Source organism: Chrysemys picta, chromosome 3 (genome assembly GCF_011386835.1).
Source record: "Chrysemys picta bellii isolate R12L10 chromosome 3, ASM1138683v2, whole genome shotgun sequence".
Lineage (NCBI taxonomy): Eukaryota > Metazoa > Chordata > Testudines > Emydidae > Chrysemys > Chrysemys picta.
The window spans coordinates 156,996,587-157,010,440 of record NC_088793.1 but is presented as its reverse complement, the minus strand read 5'-3'; positions in this window follow the sequence as shown (position 1 = coordinate 157,010,440).

Here is a 13,854-nt window from a genome sequence, read left to right as displayed (position 1 = left end):
ACCTGAGCAACAGAAGTTATGCAGACATAACCTCTAGTGTAGACAAGCCCGATATCTTAAGGCATTTACATGGGCCTAAAGGTTGCCAGATGATCTGACCCTCCATCTTAGCAGGACACCAGGGCTAACAATACAGCTCTTGAAAAAAGAGCCCAACGTCCTTGATAACCAGAAGCAGTCAGGATGTTAGGTTCACATCTCTACCAACAGGCAGCACCACCTAATATCAGCTTAGGGAAGTGGTTCAGTAGCTGCTTGGGAAAAGGGAGAAGAAGTGACAGTTGAATTTATTCTAAAATACTGACCAGCATTTTAAAATTACTTCTTCAGTGATTCTTGAACCAGATGTTGTTGGGCAGAGATAAATCATTATGTTTAGTCCATTGTGTGTTTCATGCAGGTCACAGTTATCAATGCGAGTAGCACAGTGGGATCAGAGGAAGAACATATAGTCCAAGGTTTTAAAATGTACCCCCAAACTTTGTATCCTCCTTCTCTGAGGAATTCAGAGTTCAACAGGAATACAGGCAGCATCTTAAGAACAGGATCTAACACAAAATGTCATTTAATTTTATTAGATTTACACAGAACCCTGCTCTTATGAGTGAATGGTTATATGAATCATTTTTCCTGATGGGGGGGGGAAATCATATCCCTCGATCAACAAGGTGCATGTGTGTATACTTGAGCAGGGGGCATACACACTCAACATGGGTGGCTACAGGAACACTATGTACACACAAACAGACAAGACTGTAAGAGGCACACTGAACATTTATTATGTACATTATCATTGAAAGATTAACAAATTATCTTATGCACTGTACCTGTTGTAATTTGGAGATGTTAACTTTTACGGACTCCTCATTCCCCAGTTAGTTCATAAAAATCAGTGTCCAACTGTATTCATTAGCACAGAACCCGAAAGGAAAGAATTTTTGATACTAGCATATTTTGAATATGTTATATTTAGGTAGGGGGAAAAATTGCATTGTTATGCACTAGATGGCCCTAGCTACACACAAACTAAGTCTCATTCATGTGTATGATACAGTAGACTCATAGAAAAGAGAGATGGAAAAGACCCACCAGGAGCCAGAGCAGGATTGTCCCCTACAGTGTATTCCCCATGGCTTTTGTCCTATCTAGCTTTAAATGTGTCAAGCAATGAGGCTTTCACCACATCCTTTGGGAGATTATTCCCTAGTCTAACGGTGCCTTCTTGCAATTTCAAGAAATGTGTCACCATCTCACTCCTGAGGCACTTCAAACAGAAGTAAACCAGAAAAGAATAAGGTTTCAATCCTCTGAAAATACCCTGTTGTTTTTTCTCTAGACACCTTAGGGCTGCCAGTCAGTGAAAAGCTCATTGCTATAATTAGTGCTTCCCCCAACCCTGTGGCCGTTGTCTCTCTGAAGACATGCAGCATTATTTAAAGGACTGAGCACAGGACAAGCCGACAGGTTCTCATCCTATTGTTATTCAAGCTAAGTAGCTCAAATCTAGCTTGAATATGTGTACACGTGCTGCATTCACAGCTGTAATTGCATTGTAGCCATACTGGCTGATGCTCATGGCTTGTCTACACAGTATAAGGGCTTGTCTACACTGGCACTTTACAGCGCTGCAAGTTTCTCACTCAGTGGTGTGAACCCCCCCACCCCACCCCGAGCGCTGCACGTTTCAGCGCTGTAAGGTGCCACTGTAGACAGTGCACCAGCGCTGGGAGCATGCCCCTCACTTTAACGTTGCTAGTGAAGATGTGCCCTTAGTTATACCAGCACCGGTACAGTTACACTGCTATAGTTATACCAGTATAACTCCCTGTTTGGACACACTTATTCTGGAATAAGTCACTTTCAAAGGCTATGGCTACACTGGCGCTTTACAGCGCTGCAACTTTCTCGCTCAGGGGTGTGAAAAAACACCCCCCTGAGTGCAGCAAGTTACAGCGCTGTAAAGCACCAGTGTAAACAGTGCCGAGGTGGAGGTGCCCCTCGTGGAGGTGGAGTACCTGCAGCTACACTCGCACTTCAAAGCACTGCCGCGGCAGCGCTTTGGAGTTTTGAGTGTAGCCATGGCCAAAGTGACAAACTAAACTGGGAAAGGGCCCTTTTATCCTGGAATGAGAGTGTCCACCTAGGGAGTTACAGCAGTATAACTATAGCACTTTAAGTTCACACCCATGTCTATACTAGGGGTGCTACAGTGGCATGGCTAGGGCACCTGTTGTATAGATGCAGTCTATACTGACAGAGAGGATTTTTCCACCTCTGTAGGAACTCCACCTTCCCAAGTGACAGTAGCTAGGTCACTGGAAGCATTCTTCCATCAGCTTCGCTGCATCTACATCAGGATTTAAATCAACATATGTACGGTGCTTAGGAGTGTAGATTTTTCATACCCCTGAGAATCGTAGCTACGTCAACTTAAGTTTTAATTGTAGACCAGATCTTATACTGGTATAACAGCATTCTGGGTAATTTTTTCATTGGATTGTGGGATACCTCCTGGAGGCCAGGGGAATTATGGGACAAGGGTCAAACTCCCATAATTCCTCCTGTTGTATCCAATGAGAGGAGAATCTGGCCCCAACAGGCCGATAGTAAAGAACAGTGGCTTTTCTTAAAGACACAAAGCTCAGCCCTTCCACTTGTGCTATACTGACAGTGTCTTCAGAGTCATAGCAACCAGGCTCTGCCAGGTTGCTTTGGGGCCCAAGTTATGATGTGGGGAAAGAGGCCTTCCTCCAGCATTTCCACCCAGCTGAACATCTGATAGAAATGAGACATTACTGCTTGTAGCCTGAAGGAGAGTCAGAACTGTTCTCTCTCATGCCTGGATGAGTCACTGGAGAAGAGTTTCCCTTACCTATTCTTTCGTCTGAGGTAGCTTGACAGGTCCCTGGTTGAGATTTTTTTAAATATAAACTCATTTTAGTGGGAGGATCAAACAAGTTCACTGACAAGTTATCCTCTCTTCACTGCTGCCTCATTCTCTCTCTCAGCCCTCGCAGTGCCATGGATTTTGCAGGCAATTAGGCATTTAACAGTAGATAGCAGCCACCTAGGGCCTGATCCTGACTTCTTTACTCATGGGAATAGTCCGAATGATCTCAATGGGACTACTCGTGTGAGTAAGAGATGTATAATTGGGGCATTTAATCAACTGGTGGTGAACTGGGGCTGGGTGTGCACTACCACACTTAAATGTCTATATTTAGTTTGATTTGTACACTTAATAAACTGGTTCGCCGTTCTCGCTCTGGGAGGACCTGGACTCAAACTCTGGTAAAAAATACACTCTTTTGGTAGCCCCTCCTTCCTGCAATAATTAACATATACAGACCTGAAAAGAATGCAAGTCCGACTTACATGGTGCTCAAGCTTTTTGTTGACCCTTTGGACAGGGTGAATTTCACCCTTAAGAATAGACTCCATCCTCCTCAATCACTGGAAATTCTGCATTACAGACCAGCTCAGAAAGCTCCAAGAAACAGCTCTGACAGCTCCTCCTGCCTGCAGCCCATTTCTTTCTGCCTTCCTGATGTGGGGGGAGGAAGATGATGGAGTGGGAGGTGGGTGGTGTGGGTGCAAAAGCATCTCAAATTTCTCGACTGAAGGCTTAACCCTGCAGTCTGGGTTAAGCAGGTTCATTGATGATGTAAACAGTGGCGTCAGTTACACATCCAAGGTGGGGGGATGATTGTGCAGCCTCTGAGTACAAGCAACTTCCATTGCAGTCAATAACACCGGCTCAAGCAAAGCTATCGCTGACGTTCCGCTCTGGTGTTATCCGGACCAGTGATCTGCTAGGTAACTCCAATCCTTGACTCTGGGAGCCAGCCTTACCCTGCTCTGCTGTGAGAACCCCCACTCCTGGGCTGTTCACGCACAGCCTCTAGCATGTAAGCTGCTCCTTGGATTGTGCAACCGAGTGACACTAGCCAATATCTCCAGCCCAAGACACAACCCTAGGAACCTCCATCTTACAGTGTCCAGTTTCTCCCCTGGACGCTGCAAGCTTATACGAGTTCGTCAGTTTAACAAAGAAATTAATATGTAGCAGGCTTGTTATCCCAAGGGGAGTCTCTGACATTCTTCAAACCAAACGCACTGCTTCAGGTAGAATAAACAAACAAATTTATTAACTAGACAGATAGATTTTAAGTGATATTAAGCGACAGGCAGAAAGTCAGAGTTAGTTACCAAAAGAAATACAATATAAGCACACAGTCTAAACTTTCAATCCTTGTAGACTGGGCAGCAACTGGATTAAGCAGTTTTTCTCACCCCACTGGATATTGCAGTCCTTAATATACAGATTTGTTCCTTAAACCTGGGCCAATCTCCTTTGTTGGAGTACAAAAACAACAAAGAGTCTGGTGGCACCTTTGTTGGAGTTGTGTCTTCTTCTCAGTGTCTTAGTTGCTTGCAGTAAAGGTGGGGGCAGGAGAAGGACCCAGTATGTGTCCACTCTGTCTGTTTTATACCCTCAGTCCATGTGCTTGGGGAGCACAAGTCTAGGAATGTCTGGGAAGCATTGCTGAATCTCTCCAGGCAAGGTTGAGCAATTCCCCTGGTGTGGCCTCATGCAGGTGAATCATTGCATTGTAGCTCCCTTGCTGGACAATGGCTGTTGATGGGTTGTTTGACACCCCACCCAGGCGTTGGTTACTTTCCTTGCTGTTGCCTCTGGGGAGCTAATATCTGCTGATTCCCCAATTTACAGCATGTTTTAGTGACTACCATACAACACAATTCTCATAACTTCATATGCATTAATGATACACATATATGGATAGAGAAATGACTTTCAGAAGATCATAACCTTTCCCCGATACCTTACAAGGCATGCTTTATATGTAAGATCACGATTATATGAAAATGAGGAATATGAGGGTTACAGTACTCTCCCCCAAGGTATAGAATGTCACACTATCACACTTCTAAGCCTCTGCCCTTCCATAGTATTTAATCCCCTCATGATCTTTAATCACCAATGAAGTAGGGAGGTGCTATTATCTCCATTTTACATGTTTGGGAGCTGAGGCACACATAGGCAGAGGGACATTCAATGAAATTAAAAGGTGGGGAATTCAAAACTGATTGGGTGAAAAAAATATTTCCTTCTATATATAATTAATCCTTGAAACTCACTGCCACAGGCAGCAATTGAGACCAAGAATTTAAGATTCAAAAAGGGATTAGACACGTATATCAAGATTATCTGGAGTTATCATAAATTACGAATTTTGGATGGGATATTTAAACCTTGGGCTTCAGGGCTTAAGAAGCTCTAACCATTAGAGATCAGGATGAGACCTAATAGATCGTCCCACCTCTGCTTTCTTAAGTCTTCCTCTGAAGCTGGCCACTGTCAGAGATGGAATACTAGATTTTAGGTCTGATGAAGTCTGGTTTCCTATAACTTGCCCAAGGTCATACAGGAAATCTTAGCAGAGCAGGGAATTTAACCAGGTTCTCCCAGCTCCCAAGCTAGCCACCTCACCATCCTTCAGTTAGAACTACAGCATTAGGACCCACAAAAAAGGAAAGGAACTTCAACCTAGGCAAGCCTTAAGTTGTGTGTGGATTCTACCCAATGTCCTGTGAGCTTCAACATCAGGAAACCAAAGCTCACCCAATTCTTTCTGCTCATGACACTCCTTAAGCATTGGTAACTGTGTCCCTCTTCACCACCTGCAATGTGGCCTCTAATGACCCCTTGTGTGGATGCCACTAGTAAAAAAAAAATTGATGTGAATGAGGAAGTAGCAGCATGGAAACACATTTGCAAGCTTGAATCAGGAGAAGGGAGGAGAGAGAATAAGAAATATTCAGTTTCTCAAATATACATAAAGCCAACTGTAGCCAGGATCAGAAGGTGAGTTAACATTAGAGATTGTCCTGAACCTAATCCCCAGATCCACTCTCAGATCAGACTTCTTGCCGAGATGAGCCAAAAGCAATCATTGAATCATGGTCAGGGGCACATCCTACTCCAGTCCACTATGATTTGCTTTATAGATTCATAGACTCTAGGACTGGAAGGGACCTCAAGAGGTCATCGAGTCCAGTCCCCTGCCCTCATGACAGGACCAAATACTGTCTAGACCATCCCTGATAGACATTTATCTAACCTACTCTTAAATATCTCCAGAGATGGAGATTCCACAACCTCCCGAGGCAATTTATTCCAGTGTTTAACCACCGTGACAGTTAGGAACTTTTTCCAACCTAAACCTCCTTTGCTGCAGTTTAAGCCCATTACTTCTTGTTCTATCCTTAGAGGCTAAGATGAATAAGTTTTCTCCCACCTCCTTATGACACCCTTTTAGGATACCTGAAGACTGCTATCATGTTCCCTCTCAGTCTTCTCTTAACTAGCAAATGATGCTAGTGTGCCAGACAATTGGCTTGTGTGCCCCGGCTGTCTTGGCATTCTTATTTACCCATCATGGCCACCAAAAGGTACTGGGGCAGCTGGACTACCATGAGCACAAGGTATGAAGCAGGAAAAGTCAGTTAGACCTTCCATTTCTCATTCTGAATGTGGAAGGAGAAGAGGCAAGAAGAATGAGCTAGGGCACTAAAGAGAGTAGACAGTCTATCTGGTACTATTGATAATGGGCAATGAGTGCATGGGAGGGTGGGAAGGGTAAAACTTCCATTGACTACAATGTGCTTTGGATGAAGGACCATGATGCTTATATCTACAGACTCCTGCCACAGAAATGCAACCACCTTTAGGATGCGACAGGGCAACTTTTTAAACAGGGTTCAGCAACATGTTACCAGTGAAGCTACAGATGGACTTTAGGGAGGGAGAACATCATTGTGCAAGTTAGTCCTGGGGTCCTGGCAAAATTCTAACACACTTCCTTTTGCAAATATAGATGCCATCTGATCTTAATAAACACCAGTGGTCAGGAACTTGCTTCATTAGCGCAGCCAAATCCGAGCTCTCTTTGCTTCTTTGTACATTGGCTCTTTTTATTTGGTGAAGGCTGTAGGTGATTTTGTTTAATGAATCTCTGCAGTTCTATCCAGGCGAGCAGTGGGATGCTCCCTCAGGACTCGGGCCAATCGCCTAGTATGTGGCTTAATCTCTCATTAGAGCACACTCCACTACAGCATCATTTATACCAGTTGTTTCCCTGATAAGGAGCTAGTCAGCATAATTCTCCTCACATTACTTCACTTCCAAGCTATTTCATTCTAAATTGCCTTTAAAAGTGACCACGATTTGGACCCAGAAACCTAGAGGCTTATCCCCCCCCCCCCCCATTATCAAAACCAAAAGGTGCTTCCTCTTAAGCCGAGGAGTCTATGTAAATATCAAAAGCTCAGCCAGGATTTCCATTATGAACATGCATGTAGAAGAGCTAAATACATACTGCTGGTGTAAGCTGATGTAGCTCCATTGAAATCATTCCCTTCATTCCAGAAAATCATGATCTGTTTGCAGGCAAATTGCCAAGGGCAGTGATAATTTTTGCTTTATGAATTATTTGCCCAGCCTTAGTTCTTATACCACCCCCATTCATTTTAAACAAATCTCTATATTTCTATCTCTACAGGGTTCCTGTATTTATAGATTCTTGATCAGAAATCTTAGCATTCCACTGTGACTAATAACTACTAAGGTTTTGCTTAAAGACTAATTGGATTTTGTCCTAAATTCAAATAAAAATAAGAAATAATTGTCCAAGGGCATCCGAGGTTAGCCTTGGCTGCATCTGTCCAGAAATCTGTTAATAAACAGGCCGCTTATTTAGCTACCTAAATGTTCATTAAAAAGGGCCTAACTTTAGACACCCAAGTTTAAAAATTTACTCGAGTGACGCACAATAGGACAGTGGGGAAATTGGAAATAGAACCCAGGAATCCTGATCCCTCCTCTTCTGCTCTAACCACTAGACAATGCCTATCCAGATATATACTCCAATACTGCTGTAATTAAAGTACATGCAGTGCAACACAAATGCAATATAAAATTATTTTCCGTACAAATGATACATAAAGCATTTTAGAGAGCTAAGTTATGCAACACAGTGAAAATATATGGCATACGTTAGAGAAGAGGGTTATGGAAATACATGGTTTGGTGGATGAATTTTTCTGGACCAGTGGTTCTCAACCTAAATATGCGGCCCAGGGCCCACCTGGGCCGCAGGCTGAGAACCATAGTGCCCCCCTCCCCCAAACCCCATCCCACAGACCCCTATACCCAGCATCTTTCGCACAGAGACCCCTCCACAGAGTGGGGCCAAGAGCGGAGCCCTGGGCGGGGAGCCAAGTGGTAGGGACACCGGACCCCGCTATGCAGGAGCCCCAACCTGCTGGACCCCATGCAGGTCCCCGACACTGACCTGGGCCCCACAGGGCTGGTATCCCCAACCCCAGACCTCACAGGGCTGGCCAGAAGCCCCGGACCCCAGGCCCTATGGGGCTGGCCAGTAGCCCTGGTCCCTCACCACATGGGGCCAGCCGGTGACCCTGGACCCTGCCGGCCGGCAGTCCTGGACCCCAGGCCCCACAGGGCTGGCAGCCCCGGACCCTGTGGAGCCGGGCACCCTATCCCTGGATCCCATGGGGCTGTCTGGCAGCCCTGACCCTAGGCCCCTGCCACACTGGGCAGCCTGGACCCTGCAACACCAGACAGCTGGGAACCAGACCCTGCCACACAGCCCGGAGGCCTTGCTAATTGGGCCGCAGGTTGAGAACCCCTGCTCTGGGCAAAGGCAACCAATATGCCAAATACCACCCTGGATTTACATAGAGCTGCATCCCTGTCTTTGTTTCTAGAGTGATTTTCATGGTGGATTGGAAGTCCTGGAGGCTGAAGTCCTCCTTTCACCCAGTGTAATGGTGCAATAAGGACAGTGAAATGCCAGCTTCTCACACCAATGTGCCTTATCCCCGATCTGGAAGGTCCACTTCTAGTGTTCAGCCAGAGCTTGGTCTCTTTGCTGAGACTGGAACCAGTGGTGGTGGCGACAGACACATGATCTTTAGGAACTGGACTGAGGCTAGCAACTCTTAATTTCCAAAGATGGTAATGGATTTCAGTCACTACTGACTCTGGGTGATTGAACAATCAGCCTGCAGGGGGAAGGCTCCATACCCCATTATTAACCCCTAGAGCCATCCAGTCTGATGTATCACCCTCACCTCCTTATTCACAATTACACTGGGGAAACTAAATTTGAAAAAAAGTGACAATTTTCCTTTTTTGAAGTTTCAGTCGACAGAGCAGCCTCAAGATCTGTGATGAGGCTGGAAAAGGATGAGCAACAACCTACTGTTTCATTACGGACTGTGCGACTGGAAATCAATGACCCCAGAGAGGTTTTGATTTCATGTGTTCACCTCCTTTACAGTGTCATTTATGTAATTGCTAATTTGCTGTCATGCTTATGCTCATTTCAGTGGCTGCTCATTAGGTGGGACCCATTATCGTTATTGCTGATGGGAAGCGATGCTCAGATCCCCTGCTGAACGGAGATTCCGCAGGAATAAATTGTATATAGCGACTTACTTTATTTCCTTCCCTAACATCTAGAGTTCAGTGACCCATACGAGCAGGGAACATGTATTTCCTAGCCAAGGAAAGCATATTGAGCTTTATCTAGGTCATAAAGTAAGTGCTCATGGCTCTCGCAAAGGAATTTGTTGCCTAGTTAAATGGTTCTGCAACTTATCTTAATTATTGAATGTCACAATTCTGTTTGGATAGTTTGAGACTAGAGGGGATTTGGAGTCAAACCCTGGATTTGAACACCCCACATTTTTAGCAAGTTTGTGTCCAGAGCTTCACTTCATGTCTGGCTCTTTTCCGTATGATGAGAACCAAAAATCCAGATTTGAACAAACTGAGTGAGCTCAGATTCAGACTTTGTAGCTTGGGCCCAACAATAAAAATGCATTAATATACTGTGTACTTGGAGGCAGAAGGGCTATTCAGTTACTAGACAATGTGGGGATGCCATGGCCAGGAGTCACCACAATGTGGCTGGGCTCAGAAATCCAGCTAAATGATATCTATTGTCAATCACTGCTGTATTCCTTACCAAGACTGGATGGTGAATGATCATTGGTCTGCTGCTGAAAGTGGCACTGAAATCTTCTCCAGCTCGTATGTGGAAGATGAGATGCACTTAGCTAGCTACTCGCAGGAAAGTAAAGAGCTTCCTGATCAAGGTATCTTTAATTGTCAACTTTTGCCATTGTTTTAAAAATCAACGTGGCAAAGTGTCCCTTAACATTTCTGCCTTTCTTAGCCCAGATTCAGCAAAACACTTAAGTCCCACTGATAGGGCTTGAGTTTAAGTCTGTGCCTAGAGTTAAGCATGCACTTAACATGTTTTGTTGAATTGGGACCTTATGCATTGGGCTTAACACATTCCTTTTTTCTAAGATCAGTATTAGCCTATAGTATGTCATTGGATTGGCACAAACACTCCAACATTCTGAAGCTTCAAACAATGGAAGATACTTGCTATTAGGGTGAAAATATGCAAGAGAACAATTGACAAGACAACTCTTCCATTAGCTGAATCTCTTAAATGTGTCCTGCCTTCAAGTTGTTTATCCTTGTGATTCTAAAGGATTGATTAAAAATAGGCCAACAGCTCCAGGCCTGGCTAAGTCCACAGTGACCAAAGGTCATTAGCATTAGGTGGCCATTTGATTCAAAGTCCAGCATATTAAGCCAAATTCACAGTTGATGTAAATGGGTGCACATTTATTGTGGTCAGTGGAATTGCATCTTTCTCCAGCTTTGCTTTTGAGCATTATTCCTAGTGGAGTCCAGCCAGTTCCTAGTGGAGTCAGTGCTGGGCTGTCCAATCCAAATGGAAGGGTAAATGGCCATGTCCAATGAGACCAGGAAGTGCAATGGCACACACATGAAAAAGAAAAGTGGCCAAATCTAGCCAATCTGTTTGGAATCCCACTGTTATGCCCCTTGATCTCAAAAATGTGGGTTCCATTTCAGGACAGACTGTACAGTGAAGTTAACTCAGTGCCATCTGTGACTCTAATCCTTAGGCACACCAGCTAATTGCAGTGCTTAACAACTCTCTAGGCTTTTGCCAGCCTCAGTATAGAGTTTAAACAGGGGTCTCAAACACGTGGCCCATGGGCCGCATGCGGCCCGCGGGACTCTTTTGTGTGGCCCGCCAAGGTCCCCACCCCTTTGCCCACCCATGGAATTGCCTCCTGATGCTGCAAGCGCCACGCTGCTCTCTGAAGCAGCCGGCAGCACACCCCTTCGGGCCGGGGGGAGGGGAAAGGAGGCAGAGGGCTCCGGCATTGCCTCCTGCCAGGCACCACCCCCCACAGCTCCCATTGGCCGGAAACAGGGAACCGTGGCCAATGGGAGCTTCATGGGAGTGTGACAGTGTACCCCATAAGGCTTTATGGGGAGGGGGTGCTTATAAATGTATGTATGACATAACTGGAATATGTTTTGTGCTGCCTGTGCCATGTAACATATCTCCGTAAAGGTTATGGTCTACTATATCTATTCATCCTATTTGTACATATATATCATTTTCTACTTAAGGTTAAGAATATGGGCTGTATGCTTGCTTGGTTTCTAAGTAAGCTTTGTGAGGCATTTGGTCAGCTTCTTTAGGAAGGAATTCGCCAGGTTAAGTACCTGATCAGGAAACACTTGAGGAACAATGCATCTTGGAATGCTCCAATCCACATGAGAAGTCTTCCTGGAGACATGCAAGATACCATGTGGACAATGGCGTCGGCCTGTAAAGACTGAGTCATGCAGGGGCATGTGACTTGCCCAGGTGACTCCAGAACTCCATCTTGGAGCTGGACTTTGCATAGGAGGGAGGTCTCCCCACAAGAGTCTATTTAAACCCGTGGGAGACCCCTCCATTTTGTCTTCAGCTGGCTAAAGAAGGAGCCTCTCCACACACACACACACACCCAGGATACTTGAAGGAGACTGAAACAAAGGACAGTAACTACAGGGTGTGTGAGTGATTGCTGGACCCAGGCTAAAAGGAGATTAGCCTGTAAAAGGGAGTGCTCTGGAACTGGTGAGGAAATTATCTGTATTTAGTTTGATTAGACATAGATTTGAGCATTTTATTTTATTTTGCTTGGTGACTAACTTTGTTCTGTCTGTTACTACTTTGAACCACTTAAATCCTACTGTCTGTATTTAATAAAATCACTTTTTATTTAGTAATTTACTCAGAGTATGTATTAATACCTGGGGGAGCAAACAACTGTGCATATCTCTCTACCAGTGTTATAGAGGGCGAACAATTTATGAGTTTGCCCTGCATAAGCTTTATGCAGGGTAAAACGGATTTATCTGGTTTTAGACCCCATTGGGAGTTGGCCATCTGAGTGCTAAAGACAAGCACACTACTGTGAGCTGTTTTCAGGTAAACTTGCAGCTTTGGGACAAGTGATTCAGACCCTGGGTCTGTGTCTGGAGCCAGACGGGAGTGTCTGGCTCAGCAAGACAGGGTGCTGGAGTCCTGAGCTGGCAGGGAAAACAGAAGCAGGGGTAGTCTTTGCACATCGGGTGGCAGCTCCCAAGGGGGTTTCTGTGATCCAACCCATCACAGGGAGGTACCTAGAAGAGCGGCAAGAGCCCCACAAGCAGAGAAGCCTGAGCCCATCCCCCTCCCTCAAGGGCTGTAGGGACACGGTTCCAGCTGCTTCCTGGAATGGAGCAGCATGGAGCCGGGGCCAAGGCAGGCAGGGAGCCTGCCCTGGCCCCAGTGAGCGCTGCTGCCACCCCGGAGCCGCTCTAGGTAAGCGGCACCAGGCTGGAGCTCACACCCTGAACCCCTCCTGCACCCCCAACTCCCTGCCCTGAGCCCCCTGCCACATTCCACACCTCAACTCCCTGCCCTGAGCCCCCTGCCACATCCTGCACCCCCAACTCCCTGCCCTGAGCCCCGTGCCACATCCCTCACCCCTAACTCCCTGCCCTGAGCCCCCTGCTGCATCCCACACCCCTCCTACACTCCCTGCCCTGAGCCACCTGCTGCACCCTGCACCCCGACCCCCTGCCGCACCCTCTTGTACCCCACACATCAACTGCCTGCCCTGAGCACCCTGCACACCTTCTGCACCTCAACTCCTTGCCCTCAGCCCCCGCTGCACCCTTTCTGCACCCCCTGGGGGTAGCGTTGGGGTGGGGACTTCAGGGAAGGGGTGGGAAGAGGTGGGGCAGGGGCGGGGCCTAATTGGAAGGGGTGGAGGGGGCGGGGCCAGAGGCAGCGAGGGGGAGGGGTTCAGTGATGCGGCCCATGGGCCAATGCACTAGTCCTCATACGGCCCTCGGGGTCATCTGAGTTTGAGACCCCTGGTTTAAACAGTCCCCTGGAAAGCCCAGTCCCTCGACACTAAGTAAGCAGATCCCTGGATATGGCGATCCCTGGATATGACAATGCCCCTCTGTCATGTACACTGGCCAAACTGGACAGTCTCTATGCAAAAGAATAAATGGACACAAATCTGACATCAGGAATCATAACATTCAAAAACCAGTAGGAGAACACTTCAACCTCTCTGGTCACTCAGTAACAGACTTAAAGGTGGCAATTTTGCAACAGAAAATCTTCAAAAACAGACTCCAACGAGAAACTGCTGAGCTTGAATTAATATGCAAACTAGATACCATTAACTTGGGTTTGAATAGAGACTGGGAGTGGCTGGGTCATTACACATATCGAATCTATTTCCCCATGTTAAGTATCGTCACACTTTTTTGTCAACTGTCTAAAATGGGCCATCTTGATTATCACTACAAGAGTTTTTTTTCCTCCTGCTGTTAATAGCTCATCTTAATTAATTAGCCTCTTA